Source organism: Carica papaya, chromosome 1 (genome assembly GCF_054855325.1).
Source record: "Carica papaya isolate Zhongbai chromosome 1, ASM5485532v1, whole genome shotgun sequence".
Classification (NCBI taxonomy): Eukaryota; Viridiplantae; Streptophyta; class Magnoliopsida; order Brassicales; family Caricaceae; genus Carica; species Carica papaya.
The window spans coordinates 17424225-17442567 of NC_142309.1; positions in this window are offsets into that span (position 1 = coordinate 17424225).

The window sequence follows — 18343 nt, forward strand, 5'->3', positions numbered from 1 at the left end:
TTAACAAAAGATAATGACTCCATTGATTATTTGATGATTTTTACCAACCTTAGCTTTTCTATATATATGTTAAGTGTAATATTTATACTTGACTAGTACAACTCATCCCCCTTATTTAACTATTTCATATTAGAAAGATCAAGATCCTGATCCTGAACAATAAAAAGATTACAAATAAGAACAGTTGTGTTTTATTTTATTTATTTATTTCATTATTGAAACTTCCTAAAAGAGGCATTCCCGTAACCCTATCAGGCACTCCGATTTATTGTGTAAGGAATATAAACCCTAAACTCTCACTTGCTTCCTCTATTATTTTGTTGATTCAATAATTCCATATTCATTAAATTTTGGGTCTCTACAATTGTTATTAGAGCTGCGTTCCTCGAAACCATTCATTGCACAAAGATTTGCGTCATTTAAAAATAACCTGACACTAAACTCATTATTATGAAATGCAAGTATAAAGATATGATGAGAGGAAGACCTCTACTAAACAGAGCAGTTGGGGATGGTTCACTTCGAGAGGATGTTGATCGATTCTTCGAGATGCTGGAGAGACTTATCTTTACCCAACAGGCCTAGGAAGAGAGGAGGGAGTTGTCAGACCCTCCTCTACGATGACAATATGAGTCACCCTTACAACGAGAAGATCCAGTGCCACTTTGATAAAATTTTATTCCTCCACCGGATCATCCGACACCAATACAATATAATCTGGTACCCCACCATATAATCAGATATTGACATAGGGCCACCTGATCCCACCCCAACATAATCTAGTATCTCTTCAACTGGACTTAGTTTCACCCATGATGGACCTAGGCTACATTGAGAGATATAAGAGACTTAATTCATCTACCTTTGCAAGGTCATTCTCTTTCGAAGATGTCAAATAGTGGTTAACAGAGATAGAAAAGGTCTTTGTAACTCTTAGGGTGGTTCCCGAATAGAATATCATACTTGCTATTACGTGCTCATTGGTGAGGCAGGTCGCTGGTGGTAGCTGAAACAGACCACCATGCCCATTCTAGTTACTTGAGAATAGTTCCTGGTAGCCTTCAATACAGAGTACCTCCCAGAGTATCTTCGGCATTTGAAAGAGAATTTGTACACTTGGTCCAGGGTGAGATGACAGTATTTGAGTATACTAAAAAATTTCTAAAGTTGGGTCAGTATTCTTCTAAGAGCATGATGGATGAAGGTAGAAAGGTAAGAAAGTTTGAGTGGGGCTTCCGTCCTAAGATTAGACAATTGTATATATTCGAGCTTAACACCTACTCAGCAGTTCTGGCCAAGACACAGTTAATAAAGAGAAACATTCGCATCTTTCCTCCAACAGTGGATAATTCAAGACCCCCGATTCCACACCGCAGGCCATCACATATTGCACCGATTCAGTAGAACAAGAGATATAGGCCTGCGATTCAGGCTCCTTCTCAGGTCCCGGTAACAAGACTTGGTAGCACTTGCTAGTACTGTGGCAAAGATCATGAGAACAGACCCTACTATTGTCTCAATAACACCTGCTGCATATGTGAAAGTGTCCAGCACTACGCGAGAGAGTGCCCACAAAATCAGAATCAGGCCAGACCTCTAATATAGGACAGAGCTTACACCCTCACCCAGTAGGATGCTGAAGCCAACTTGGACATGATACAATGTACATACACTATCTGTAATCACCTTGCACATATTTTAATTGATACTGGTACTTCACATTCTTTTGTTTCAGATGTTTTTATAAAAAATTTGAATGTGTTACATGAAAATCTTGATTCTGTGTTATTTGTGTCTACTCTTGGGAATGAGACACTACTAGGGGATATCATGTACAATGCTTGTATCGTAGAAATAACAAATAAAAAATTGAGTGTAGACCTGATAGCACTAGACACGGGGGATTTTGATATAATTCTAGGGATGAATTGGTTAGTGGCGTATCATGCCACTGTAGATTGTTTTCATAAAAAGTTTGTATTCAATCTTTCTAACGAAGAGTCATTCATAAATTAATAAAAGTTTTAGATATTATTCTCTAATGATAATTGTATTATTTATATGATATTTTAACTCAGTTGTTCTTTTCTACATTAGACAAACCTAAGAAAGAAATTTGGGTTCAAGAGATTCTTGTGGTATGAGAATTTTTATGTGTATTTTCTGATGAACTACCCAAATTGCCAGTGGATAAGGAAGTTGAATTTACCATAGATCTTCAGCCTGACATCCAGCCCATTTTAGTTACCCCTTACCGTATGAGTCGTATTGAGATAAAAAAACTGAGGATACAGATTAAAGAATTGCAGGATAATGGATTTATCCTTATATCTCATTTGAGTGTTGGAGTCACTTCGCAAGAAAAAAGGATGGGTCCATAAGGTTGTGTATTGACTACAGGGGATTGAACATGGTCATAATTAAGAACAAGTACCCCTTACTAGGATCGATGGTCTTTTCGATCAGTTACAGGATGCTCAAATTTTCTCTAAAATTGACTTGCGTTTGGGTTACCATCAGGTAAAGATCATGGCAACAGACATTCCCAATACGGCCTTCAGAACCTGATACGGGCATTATAAGTTCCTGATTAAACCATTTGAACTAACCAATGCGCTAACCATTTTTATGAACTTGATGAACAGGGTTTTCAGGCAGTTATTAAATCAATTTGTCATAGTGTTTATTAATGATATCTTGATCTATTCAAAGAACAGAGAGGAACACGCTCAACACTTGACTCAAGTTTTACAGGTCCTCAGGGAAAAGAAGTTGTATGCAAAATTGAGAAAATGTAGGTTTTGACTTGAGTAGACTACGATTATAAGGCACATAATATCAAAGGATGGAGTGTCAGTGAATCCCGAAAAGGTTGAGACAGTAATGGGTTGGGAAAAATTAACTCAAATTAAAGGAAATTCGTAGCTTTTTGTGGATGACAAGTTATTACTGCAGATTTTTGGAAGAGTTTCAAAGCCTTGTCGCCCTCTTGACGCGACTTACGAAGAAAAACATCAAATTTGAGTGGAATGATGAATGTGAAAGAAGCTTTACAGAACTTAAGAAGCGGTCGACTACCGCACTAATTTTAGCTTTACCGAGTGGGATAAGTGAATACACAGTATACAGTAATGTTTCCTACCTAGGGTTAGGTTGTGTACTGATGCAGCACAGAAAAGTCATAGTTTATAAGTTCAAGCTGTTGAAAAAGTCACGAAACGAATTACCTCACCCATGATTTGAAACTTGCCGTTATTATCCACGCCTTAAAGACCTAGTGCCACTACTTGTATTAGGAGATTTTTGAGATTTATACATATCATAAAAGCTTGAAGCATATATTCACCCAGAAAGATCTTAACATGCATCAGAGGCATTGGATAAAATTCTTCAAGAACTATGATTGTAAGATCTTGTATCACCCAGGCAAGGACAATGTGGTAGCCGATGCGCTCAGCAGAAAAAGTACAGGTATGTTGGCTCACATAATGGTTTATGAATGCCGGGTAATAGAGGCTGTGCAATAGATACAGCTTTAGGATTTGAAAATGGCCACATGTCTGGCCCATTTAGTTGTTCAACCTAAACTGATTCAGAGAATAAAGGAAGCCTAATTGACTAATTTTACACTAGCAGCTCTCAGAAAGGGCACAAAACAGAGTGTAAATCTAGAATTTTGAGTCTCTACCGATGGGTTGCTCAAGTTCCAAGTCAGGGTATGCGTTCCAAATAACAGTGAATTAAAAATGGATATCATGACAAAGGCTCACAGTTCAAAGTTTACCATGCATCCCGGAAGTACTAAGATATATCAAAGCATGCGACCCTGATTTTGGTGGAGCGGGATGAAAAAAAAAATTATCGATTCTGTCTCCAAGTCCCTGGTATGTCAACAGGTTAAGACAGAACATCAACATGTAGGCGGGCTACTTCAGTCATTACTAATTCTGGAGTGGAAATGTTCTACATATCACTACAGATTTTGTAACATGATTGCCTAAGGCACGCTTGGAGCATGATGCAATATGGAAAATTATTGACCGACTCACCAAGTCCTTTTATTTTTTAGCCATCAGAATGACGTACTCCTTAAACAAGCTAGCAAGAATCTATATTCTAAAAATAATCAGGTTACATAAAGTTTCGATGACAGTGGTATTGTGACATCCCAAGTGTTAATTAAGGCAAATGAGTGTCAGATACAGATTCAGAATAATGAGTACATGATTAAATTTATGCAGCGAAACAAAATCAATACAAATCCCTTACAAATACATATGAGTTTCAATACATACATATACTGAGACCAAAAGTGGTTGCAAAATACAAAACAAAACATAAGAGTCACTGTTTTCACTAAGGAACCAGAGGATGACTTACCCTTAGAAGTCTATGAAGATCTCGTGGATCCACAACTCTGAGTAAATGACTGTTTCCGCACTCTGATAAGTCCAAAACATATACTGAGACCAAAAGTGGTTGCAAAATACAAAACAAAACATAAGAGTCACTTTTTTCACTATGTTTTGGACTTATCAGAGTGCGGGAACAGTCATTTACTCAGAGTTGTGGATCCACGGGATCTTCATAGACTTCTAAGGGTAAGTCATCCTCTGGTTCCTCACTTCTTTCCTCATATTGGGGGGAAAGCAAGGAAAAAGTGATATTATTAAATTAACATCGTAAGATTTCAAAAGTTAATTATTTTATCTTACCATTTAAGTTCATCATTTACCTATCTCACATTATGAAAAATCATTTATTTGTTAAGAAAACAGTATGTTAATATAGACAATTAAACACACATCATGTCAAATAATAAAAAAAATTAAATGAATTATAAAATACTCAGATTTTCGTGTCATGCTTCGCAAAATTGTTACAACTTCCATCTCTGATGGTAGATACTGATTTCCAACTACCTAAGTGGAATGACCAGATTAGATACAGATACGATAATTTGCTCAAGCTCATTTCCGATTGGCCAAACCATGGTATGATCTATGACCACGATTGTACCAGCCATAGTGGCCATAATAGATATCTACAGTCACAACATTACTTAGTCACGGGTGACTCTTACAGATAGTGTGATACCACTCTCGTCAAAGGGTGCACTGTTATCCACCGAGAGCGGTCCTCTTATGTTTTTTCAGGCCAGAAGGGGAGAAAGAAAGAGATACCTTGAAGGCCAAGGGGAATAGATTCACCTCAGAGATAAAAAGTCTAACAAGACACTTGATACAATATGCATTTTAATACATATACACTTCAGACCGTACAGGCTTCATTCCACTTTTCTCTTTCTCTTTTCTTTTATACTTTTTACTGTTACCGATTGCATATTATATTTATTACATGCAAATTCATCAAGTGTCTGCAATTTATATAACATGCTTGAAAATAAAATAATTCGACTTATTTGAACACAAAGACATACAAAACAGGCAAAATAACAATCATATTAATTTAATTTATCTAAAAATACTCCTTAAGACGTTGAAAGAAATATTAAATTTCTTACCGAAGTCTTGATGTTTTCTTCTTCACCGTTCTCATTTTTTTATTTTCTTCTCTCACTAGACTATTATCTCTCTCTAAACCTTTAAAAAATAGAAGAATGGAAGTGTGGAGAGGAAGGAAAGAGGAAGGGAAATTTATAGAGTCTTGGAACCGTTGGATTCACGCCAAGTGACGAAATGCGATGAAGAGATAGGAGAAAAAGATGTTTGACACAAAAAATAAGGGATGAGGTGATAGCGCCCTGATTGGGGCGTTGTAGGCTAGCTCGCAGGCGTACAGATCTCATACCGCGTGGGCAGGGGCTAGCTTGCGCGCGCAGGCCCTAGGCACACATGGTCTATTTACGCAGGCCTGCTGCGCGGACGGCAGATGCACAGTGTGCAGCACCTATCTGTGCACGTGGTGACGTGCAGACAGTTTGAACGCGCTCAAATCCTGCAATCATGTCGTGCGTGTGGATAGGATATACGTGCATGCGTGCGGAAGAGACGTACGTGCGTGCGGACGTGACGTGCGCGTTGTGCCCTCATCCCGCGGCTACTGTGCGTGCATGTGCGCGCATACAGTGCTCAGGACCCACGTAGGCAACCTGACTCCTCAGAGGATTTTTTTTCCCGATTTGTCATTTTTTTTATTTTTTTCTCAATTTTTATGTTTAATTTAAATGAGTTAGACTTAAAATTAAATAAAATAAAATTTAATTAAAATAAAATTAAATTAAAAAAATGACCAAAATTACGAATTACGATAAATATTAAGTAGCATAAATTAATTAACTTTAACGCAGTCAAATGCCCAAATAAATAGGGTTTTTAAATTATTTTAGCACAGTGATGGGCGGGGTGTTATAGGTATCAGATAAGGACCCCAGGTTCACCTCTTGATTTTGGTCAAGTTTTCAGCAAGTAATGGGAACTAAAAAGTTCCTCAACACAATATTCCATCCTAAAACATATAAACAGTCAGAACGAACCATTCGTACATTAGAGGATATATTTAGGACTTGTGTTCTAGACTTCAAAGGACATTGGGACAATCACCTATCCCTGATAGAGTTTGCCTATAATCACAGTTATTAAGCAAGTATCAACATGGCCTCGTATGAGGCATTGTATGATCGACCCTGTAGATTGCTGATCTGTTAGCAATAAGTGGGTGATAGAAATTTGATTGGCTCAGATCTTGTAGATAAGATCACAATGAAAATAGTCAAAATCAGGAAGAATACTATACAACCCATAATAGGTAGAAGAGTTACGCGGACACCCGAATGAGATATTTAAAATTTAAGAAGGGCGATCGAGTGTTCCTCACACCTTGTTTGGATCATGGTAAATGATATAATTTTAATGTATAGTACTCCACAAGTGTAAAAAAATCATATTTGTTTCAACTTCTAATGGTAGCAAATGATATCTGATCGGCAAATTTGGGATAAATTTTAAAATCACTGAATCGGTAGTATGTAACCGACATGTTACTTTTTTTTTTCCCTTATACCCCCATATTGTAACACCACATGTAAATTTTAAGTGTTAATTTATGGATTTAAATTCAATTAACTAGTTTATATATAGATTATATCATGTGTAAAATAAATAAAAATAAAATTTACCCATAAATATGCAAAAAATAAAATTAGGGACTAAAATGAACAAAATTAAATTTATTTGGTGGTCTTTGTAAATTTAAAAATTTATTTAGAGGCTAAAATATAAAGAAAACTTAAAATCTGGACCATTTTATAATTTTTAGAAAATAGGCTACCTGGGCTAGTGACGTGGCGCCACCCAATCAAAGAGAGCCACATGGCATTGACCCCACACATCTGGTCATTTATGCTGACACCCATAGTAAGCAGATCAGACGGTCTTGAGCATTTTGGGTAAATCCAATGGTGAGATCATGGTATTTAGATTCAATAGTGTGCAGACATGCAAAGAAAATGATGACGATCCAATGGTCCACGTATGAGATACCGATCGGACGGTCTGTATGTATTTTGAGGTGATCCAACGGTTACACGATTGAATTGTTAAGATCTAATGGTGAATTGCGATCTAACGGTTGAGGGAATAGGATGGTAAAATTATAATTTTGCCATTAATGAAAACTCATCTAACAGATCGCATGTGGCCACATGTGCGAGGCTTGTGCAGTCTAGATTTTTTGAGTGGTGGGTTTAAAAACCCGTCCAAGCCACTCAACTCAACCCAATCTAAAAAAGAAAAAAAAAGAGTGGACAGAAGAATACAGAATAAGAAAGGAAGAAGAAGAGAATGGAGGCCAAAGTCTGCAACTCCCAGCAGAGGAAAGGAGGAAAAAGAGGGGAAAGGCGGCAGAGATCGTCAACGAAGGGTTGATAGCTAATGGCAGGGCTTTTCGCGGCCAACCAGTGCTGGAAATCGCAAAAATCCACCAAGTTTTCCGACGACCTGCGACCTCAACGTGTGATCAAACTAACACTTAAGGTGTAGTCTATTTCTTATATTTACTGAGCGTATTGAAATTGCTCATCCCATTTAATTACGATCATTCCAGATCAAGAGGATTCGGTTGTAGATCAAGAAGATCTCACCCCTGAACCGGATCAAGAAGAAGTTATATGAGCACCCATGATAGAAATTATATTTTGTAATCGAACGGGTATCTATTTTGTTTTGACTATATCATACGAATCTCATGTATTGTAAACAATGTTACAAAGTGGTCAATAGATAGATGATGAATATTTTGAAGTTATAAATATTTTGTTAATTGTATTTCCGCTGCATGTTTAGTGTTTGACGACTATAATCTCTTCATAGAAGAGCAGGGACGTCACACATATAATATATTTAATTATATTTCTATCCTCATAAATTATTATTTATTTTGTTAAATATAAAAATTTAATTTGATTATGTGTAATAATTATTTATTTAAATACAAATGTAATTATATTAGTAAATAATTTATTTATTTTTTATTATATAGTTCTTATATACCATTTATTATTACATATAATGGGTATGGGTAAATTAGTAATTTGACTGAAAATACAACCATATCATCCTATCATTCAAACAAAAATATGTCATTAATATACATTAATATACAATTATCGATATATAAATTTTTTTGATCATTCTCATCTTGTGTCATTGTCATCTAATCACTGTCATTACCATGCATTAATTAACTATTATTAAAATTTATCCAAATAGAGTGTTAAGGGTATTAGTAGGTTTGGAGAGAGGGAAAAGTTAAACCCCCAGTTCATCAAATCATTTGAGATCTTAGACATGGTTGGTACATTCGCCTACAGACAAGCATTACGCTCAGAGTTATCCAAAATTCATAATGTATTCCATATGTCTAGCTATACAAATATAACACAGACCCCTCACACATATTACCTCATGAGTCACCTCCACTATAAGAAGATCTATCTTATAAGAAAGTACCGATAGGTATTTTGTACCAGAAGAGCTGAGTGCTTCGCAACAGAAAGATCCCCTTCATCAAGGTCTTGTGGCAAAATCTGTAACACCCACCTAAAATTTTATTTTATTTTCTTTTTAATCAATATAATTTTTAAATTTATTTTATTATATTTTGTTTTATTTTAATTTAATGAAAAAAATTGAGTAAATTGATAAAGGATTAAATTGAAAATAATTTTGGAAAAAATGGGTGAAAATTTTGGGTTCTAGGATTATTTTTGAAAGAAAAATCAGAAACCGGGGGTCAAAACATAATTTTAAAAAATTGTGTCATGTCAGACTCCCGGTCAGCAGCCCCAACCAACCAGGACGCGCCAAGTGGAAGAAGTGCTGACATGGGAGGCCACGCGAGGAGAGCCACATGGGCGATCTGCGAGCGCGCGATCGAACGACTGAAATCCATTCCCGCGCACACAGACGGCCCAGAGTGAATCGCGCATGGACGGCCCAGAGTGAATCGTGATAAACGGCCCAGAGTGAATCACGATGAACGGCTCAGATTCACTTCCTATTTAATCGCGATCAGATAATCCATATCAAAAGTGATGGATGGCCCAGATCAAAAGCAGATGGATATAAATAACCTCATCCGCACCCAAACCCAAACCCTAGATGCCAGACCCCCTCGCCGGAGAAGACAATCCAACTGTCGGGGAACCGATCGCCGCCACCTGTCGCCGCACCGGAACCCTTTTCGACTGCCGAAAAAGGAAAAAAAAATTTTGCACAAAATTCAATTTTAAACTCACCCATGGCCAAATCGGAGTGAAAGAACTGGTCAATCGGCCGAAAAACATCACTGAAGCCTGGCAGCGCTGCTGCGAAGAATTTCACAAACTGCCTCCGATGAGGCTTATTCCTATTCTCGTTTCGTGTAATTTTTACACCGTTGTAATCACCATTTTCTTCTCTATAGGTTAACCGAAGTGAAACACCCAACTGTAACGTAAGCTGGAGGAGTCACCGCACTGGAGAGCCCCAGCACCAGTGAGTTTCAGTTTTTCATATTTTTTCAGCCCACCGAAGCCCTTTAGTGTGTGTACTCGTAGGAATCGATGTAATATCGACCAAATTTGACCAAAAATAGCAAAAAACGACCGACCCGAGGCAGACTGCCATCGCAGACAGCGGCACCGTCACCGGAGCACTGCGGAGCTGCCGTGCTGGATTTCTAAAATTGGCCGAATAGGCCCTGAGACTGATTTTTGAATTTATTTGGGACATTTGTAGGTACCATAAGCGCGTTTCAGTTCCCAGAGAAAAATTCAGGGAATTTAGGGACCGCTCGTAGGCAGAGTAAACTATTTAGCTTTTCGAAGTCAAATCAAGTGAGGACCCCTCACCCTATTTCCTATCGTAGAATTGAAGTTTGAATTAATAATAATACAATATTTTGTACAAATTAAATAAATGTACATAATTAATTACGGATTGCTAACAGAGCCCAAACCGGACATTGTTCTCTGTTAATTTCTGTTGATTTATTTTACAGTCTAAAAGCATGATGGTATCTGTTTTATCTCTTTTAGGGTTTAAATGCATGTATTAGTGCCTTATCTGACCACTATTTGACTTTGGAATTTGAGACATGATTGCATTACAGAATGCATGTTTATTTGTTTATGTGATTATATTTGATTTGGTAATGGAGACTAAAGAAAAACAAGAAAGGGGTGTGATCAAATAAACAGATAGGATGACAGCCTTACTAGATATCTTGAGAGATGGTGGACGGGTATGGTACATAGAGAACCCTACCATGAACGTTGTCTCATATTGGACGAGGTATGGAGACTTAGTAGTTTGGCGCTCATACCGGACGAGGTATGGGGACGGCCCGCTTCACCCTCATACCGAACGGGGTATTGAGGTTTAATGTCTTTGGCGCTTATACTGAACGGGGTATGGGAACGGCCCTGTAATTAAGATTGTTAAGGAAAATGGTTCACGTGTAGCGGGGATACGCCTATGAATCCCTATGGATACTAATAGGCTGGTGAAACGAGAAATAGTTATGATTTGGTTTATTGTTAATGAATATGAATTTATGATATGTTCTATGTTGCTGATTGTGCATGAAGTTATGATTTGTATGGTATTATTATCTCTATAGGTTGTTTTTATAAATTTCACAATGGTAAGTGAACGGTAAATAATTTTATGATTGATAAGCGAATTTGCTAAATTTAGTGCTCCATTAGTTGTTTTAGTTTTCTACTAACCTTTGCTTCTGTGCCGGTAATATAGTGTGATATCCTTACTGGGTTAGTGTAGCTCATCCTTTATTTAACTATTTTAGATCAAGAGGACCCGGTTTCAAAGCCCGATCCGCAAGAAGATTGCGAGTAGATGCTAGATACTTTATATTTTCCATTACTTTTCTCATTTCTCATATTTCTTTCATAGATTTTATTCCGTAATATTTGTTTAATACTTTTAAGTTATTATGTAAGGGATGTAAAATCTTAACATTTTATTTCGCTTCTGCACTTAAATTATTATATATTTTCTTTTAGATTTTCGGGGTTGTTACAGTTGGTATCAAAGTCAGGTTCCTCGGACCCGTTCCTTACACAATGATACTTAGAGAAACACCAAACCAATAAATTATCACTCAGTCATTCCTTGTAAAATGTAGGTACAGAGAGATGAGGAGAGAAAGACCCCTACTAAACCGAGCAGCCCGGGATGATTTGCTTATGGAAGATGTTGACTAGATATTTGAGATGCTGGAGAGACTCATTGCTGCCCAGCAGGGCCGAGAGGAGAGGAGGGAGCTACCTGACCCTCCCCCGCTTCCATAAGTTGAGCCACCACTGTAACGAGAGGATCCCGAGCCACCCCGGTACGACCCTATTCCTCCACAATAGCACCCCGGTACCACTGCAGTATGATCTTGTGTCTCAGCCACAGTACAACCCGGCACCGCCACAGTACAATCTGGTGCCCCCACCGTATCTGTAAGTATCACCACAGGGCCCCCCAGTCTATCCTCAGCCTGGCCTAGTCCCTCTTTCATGGAACCCAGTTCCTATCACGATTGACCCAAACTACATAAAGAGGTACAAGAGACTAAACCCATATACTTTTGTAGGGGGATCCTCTTTTGAAGATACCGAGTACTGGTTGGCAGAGACAGAGAAGACCTTCAAGACCCTATGGGTGACTCCTGAGCAAAAGGTCACCCTTATTACCTACATGCTAGTGGGAGAAGCAGACCGCTGATAGGAACTTAAACATACTACCCTGCCTGTTCCAGTTACTTGGGAACAGTTTCTAGCAGCCTTTCATGCAGAGTACCTCCCAAAGCATCACCGACATTTGAAGGATATAGAGTTTGTCCAGTTGGTCTAGGAGAACATGACTGTGTCAGAATATGCTCGTAAGTTCCTGTAGTTGGGCCGATACTCCCATGAGACATTGTTTGATGAAGAAAGGAAGGCTAGGAGGTTCGAGTGGGGCCTCCGCCCAAAGATCAGACAACATTTATTTGTGTTGGAGCTCAGGACTTATTCGGTCGTTCTAACCAAGGCACAACTAGTGGAGAGGAGCTTCCGCACCCTTTCTCAGGCAGCAGGAAACCTCAGACCCTCAGCTCCACCCCACATACCAGCACCTACTGCACTTGTTCAACAGAACAAGAGGCCTAGGCCAGTGATCCAGGCTCCAGTGACAGGACGTGGTAAAATCTGTCAGCATTGCGGTAAGGATCATGGGGACCGACCCTGCTACCGTCTCAACAACACTTGTCGCATATGTGGTAGTGCCCAACATTATGCGAGAGAGTGCCCAAGGAACCAGAATCAGGGCAGACCTTCTATCTAGGGTAAAGCTTACAATCTCACCCAACAAGATGCTGAAGCCAACCCGGACGTGGTACAGTGTAACACCCTAATTTTATTATTATTATTATTATTGGAATTATTTTCTTTATAATATATAGTTTTAATTTAGTTTAACTAAATTTAATAGAAATAAAAATAATAATAATGATAAAAATAGATAAAATTATTTTTTGGGGTTTAATTAAAAATAATTTGGGAAAATGGGGTGAAAATTCGGATTCTGGGGGTGTTTTTAAAAAGAAAATTAGAAATCGGGGGTCAAAACACAATTTAAAAAATTACACCACGTCAGCAGCCTGGTCAGTAGCTCCGGCCAACCAGGACACGCCGCGTGGCAGAGACGCTGATGCAGGAAGACCACGCAGAACGGGCCACGTGGGCGATCCGCGTGCGCGTGATCGGACGGCTAAGATCCATTCCCGCGCGCACAGACAGCTCAGATCAAACGCGCGCGCGGACGTCCCAGATTGCATGCGTGCGGACGATCCAGATTGAATCATGCACGGACGGCCCAGATCGCATCGCGATGGACGGTCCAGATTCATTTATAATTTAATCGCGATCGGATGGTCCAGATTAAATCGTGATGGACGACTCAGATTAAAAGGAGAAGGTTATAAATAATCTCATCCACACCCAACCCCAAACCCTAGCCACCAGAGCCCTCGCTGGAGAAGACAGCCCAGCCACCGGAGGAACCGATCGCCGCTACCCTCTGCCACACCGGACCAATTTTCGGCCGCCAAACGATATAAAATTTCTCCCCTTGGCTCAAATTTTGATGCTGAACCCCCCTGTTGCTAAATCGGAGCCAACAACCGGCCAATTGGCCAAAAAATACCGCTGAAGCCCAGCGGCGCCGCCACGGGTTTTTTCGATTTTTGCCTCCGATGAAGCCCTTCCGGATTTCCGTTTGATGTAATTTTTACACCACTGTGACCATCATCATTTCCTCTACAGGTTGACCGGAGCAAAATGCTAAATCGCGACTCGCGCCGGAGGAGCCGCCACACCCGAGAGCTCCGCTGCCGGTAAGTCTCGATTTTTTGTATTTTTTTTGCCCATTGAGGGCCCTACATGTGTTTCCTCACAGGAACTGGTGCTAGTTTGGCTGAATTCGGCAGAAAATAGCCAACCCGAGGCGGATCGCCGTCGTGGGGGGCGCCTTCGCCGAAGCACGACGGAGCCGCCGTGCCGGAATTCTGAAATTGGCCAAGGAGGCCCTGGGTCTGATTTGGAGTTTTTTGGGAACATGTACAAGTACCGAAAGTGTGTTTCAGTTCCCAGAGAAAAATTCAGGGAATCTAGGGACTGCCCGTAGGCACAGTAAAAAATCGATTTTAGACTTCGAATCAAGTAAGGATCTCTTACCCTATTTCCTATCACGGCATTAAAGCTTAATAAATGATAAAACGATATTTTGTGAATTAATAGATATGTATAATTGATTAAGGTTGCTAATGGAGCCCGAATCAGATATATTTTCGGTCAGTTGCTGTTTTAGTTATTTTACAGTTGAAAATGCATTATGGTATATGATTTATTTATTCTATGGTTTTGAATGCATGAATCACTGTTTACTTTATTGTGGCTTAATCTTGTGAATCCGATGATATGCTTACATTATTGGATGCTCGTTACTAGTTTAAATATTTATGATTATGTGAGAGACAGAAAACTAAGAAAAGAATAGAAAATGTATGTGAATTGATAAATGAATAAGTCGACAGTCTCACTAGATATCCTGGGAGATGGTGGACGGACTAGGTCCATAGAGAACCCTACCGGGAACGTTGTCTCTCATACCGGACGGGGTATGGAGAGTTTAAATATTTTGGCGCTTATACCGGACGGGGTATGGAGACGGCCCGCTTCACCCTCATACTGGACGGGGTATTGAGGTTTATGGTTTTGGCGCCTATACCGGACGGGGTATGGGGACGGCTCTGGAGTTAAGTTATTAAGGTGGATGGTTCACTTGTAGCGGGGACCCCTATTGATCCCCATGGATACTGGTAGGCTGGTAAAAGAGGAAATTTATTGCCTGATGATTAAAATATTAAAAGTATGACATGTGTTATGTTACAGAGTGTGTATGATTTCATGATATTATAATGTTATTATTTTCATAAGTGTTTTTATGAATCTCACCGAGGTAAGTGGACACTAAAGGGTTTTATTATTGATAAATGAATTTATTATAAATTATACTCCATTGGTCGTTTTTGTTTTCTACCAACCTTTACTTCTGTGACAGTGAGATAGTGTAACATCTTTATTAGGCTAGTATAGCTCATTCCTTACTAACCATTTCAAATCAGGAGGACTTAATTTTCGAGCCAGCGTAGGAGGACGGCGAATAGATGCCTAAGGATTTCATAGTTTTCCTTAGAGTATTCATTTCTAGTATTTACTTTAGTTAGCTTATTCTTTCATGCGTTTAATACGTTTTAGTTATTGTGTAAGGGATGTTAATCATAATATTTTATTACACTTCCGCACTTAAAATTTTATATATGCGTTTCTTTTTAATTTTCGGGGCTGTTACAGTTGGTACCAGAGCCGCGTTCCTCGGACTCGTCCCTTACACAATAATATTTAGAGAAATACCAACCGATTAATCGTTACTTAACCATTCCTTGTGAAATCCAGGTGTAGAGAGATGGGGAGAAGAAGACCCCACTAAACCGAGCAGCCCAGGATAATTCACTTCGGGAAGATGTGGGCAGAATATTTGAGATGCTAGAAAGGATAGTTGCTGCCCAGTAGGGCCGAGAGGAGGGAAGGGAGTTACCCGACCCTCCCCACTACCACAGGTTGAGCCACCGTTACAGCGAGCAGATCCCGAGCCACCCTAGCACGAGCCTGCTCCTCCATAGTACCCCCCGACACCACCGTCGCAGTATAATCCGGTGCCCCAGTCACAGTATTGCCCGACACTGCCACAGTACAATCCAGTGCCCCCATTATATTAGTAGGTGCCACCACAGGGCCCCCCAGTCTATCCTCAGCCTGGCCCAGTCCCTCTTCCACGTTACCCAGCTCCTTCCCTGATTTACCCGGGCTACGTAGAGAGGTACAGGAGACTGAACCCTTCTATTTTTGCAGGGGAGTCCTCTTTTGAAGATGCCCAGTACTGGTTGGCGGAGACAGAGAAGGTTTTCAAGACATTAGGAGTAGTTCCCGAGCAGAGAGTTGCCCTTGCTTCCTACATGTTGGTGGGGGAAACAGGTCGTTGGTGGGAGCTCAAGCAGACCACCCTGCCTACACCAGTCATTTGGGAGCAGTTCTTAGCAACCTTACATGTGAAGTACCTCCCCGAGCACATCCGATATCTAAAGGAGATGGAGTTTGTCCAGCTGGTCCAAAGAAACATAACGGTATCAGAATATGCTCGTAAGTTCCTAGAGCTGGGCCGATACTCCCTAGAGACATTAATAGATGAGGGTAGGAAGGCTAGGAGATTCCAGTGGGGCCTCCGCTCAGAGATCAAGCAGTACTTATTGGTACTAGAGCTCAAGACATATTCAACCGTTCTGTCAAAGGCGCAGATCGTGGAGATGAGTTTCAACACCCTTCCTTATTCAGCAAAGAGTTATAGACCCTCAGCTCCACCTCGCAGACCAGCACTTATTATGCTTGTCCAACAAAATAAGAGGCCCAGACCGGCAATCCAGGCTCCCCCTCAGACTCCAGGGGCAGCACGTGGCAAGATCTTTCAGTACTGCGGCAGGGATCACGGGGACCGACCATGCTATCGCCTCAACAACACCTGTCGCATATGTGGTAGTGCCCAGCACTGAATTAGTGGACAGTTGCTTTATCAGACATAGTGTATCCCCTTTGTGTGTCAGAGTTACTTTTGCTAGAAATGGAGATAGAACGTTGAGGTTATGCATTGATTACAGAGGGTTGAACAGAGTCACAATCAAGAACTAGTATCCCCTTCCCAAGATTGATGATCTCTTCGATTAGTTGCAGGGTGCGCAGGTCTTCTCCAAAATAGACCTGTGTTTAGGTTACCATCAGGTAAAAATCAGAACAGAAGACATCCCCAAGACAGTCTTTCAAATCAGGTACGGATACTATGAGTTCTTAGTCATGTCATTTGGGCTAACCAATGCCCCAGCCATCTTCATGGTTATGATGAACAGGGTCTTCAGATAATTCTTGGATCAATTTATTATCATGTTCATCAATGACATCCTGATTTATTCAAAAAGCAAAGAGGAACATACTCACAATCTAGCTCAGGTTTTGCAGGTTCTCAAAGGAAAGAAACTATATGCAAAGTTGAGTAAGTGTGGATTTTGGCTTGAGCAGATCAACTTCTTGGGACACATCATATCAAAGGATGAAGTATCAGTGAACCCTGAAAAGGTTGAAGCGGTGCCCAGCTGGGAGAAATTGACATCAGTTAAGGAGATTCGTAGCTTTTTGGAAATTGTGGGCTATTATCATAGGTTTGTGGAAGGGTTTTCTAGTCTAGCTGCTCCCCTGACCTGACTCACAAAGAAGAATGTTAAGTTTGAGTGGAATAAGGACTGTGAAAGAAGTTTTTCAGAACTGAAGAAGTGGCTGACTACCGCACCTGTACTGGCCTTACCAAGTAGATAAGGGGGATATACAGTTTACAGTGATGCCTCATATCTAGGCCTGAGTTGTGTTTTAATGCAACATGGGAAGGTCATAGCCTATGGGTCCAAATAGTTGAAGATTTATGAGAAAAACTATCCCACCTATGACCTAAAGCATGCCATAATCATACACGCATAGAAGACTTGGCGCCAATATTTATATGGGGAGACCTTTCAGATCTATACCGATCACAAGAGTTTGAAACACATATTCACTCAAAAGGATCTCAACATGCATAAGAGAATATGGATAGAACTTCTTAAAGACTATGATTATGACATATTGTATCATCCGGGTAAAGGCAACGTGGTAGCCGATGCACTCAGCAGAAAAAGTGTAGATACATTAGCCCATTTGATGGTTTCAGAATACAGGCAGATTGGGGCCACACAACAGGTTTGGTTTTAGGACTTGAGGAGAGTCACATGTTTGGGTCATCTGACCATTCAGCCTGAGTTAATCCAGAGAATAAGGGAATCTCAGTTCATCAATTCTACCTTAGTAGCCCTCAATAAAGATGTAGAACAGGGAGTTAGCTCAGAATTTCGAGTCTCCGCCGATGGGTTGCTCAGATTCTAGGACAGGGTGTGTGTTCTAGGTGATAGTGTGTTAAAAAGAGACATCATAACAGAGACTCATAGTTTAAAGTTTGTCATGTATCCCAAAAGTACTAAAATGTACCAAAGTATGCGATCCCGATTTTGGTGGAACGAGATGAAAAGAGATATAGCTGACTTTGTTTCTAAGTGTTTGGTATGTCAGCAGGTCAAGGTAGAGCATTAGCGCCCAAGCGGGCTACTTCAGCCATTATCAATCCCATAATGGAATGAGAACATATCACCATAGACTTCG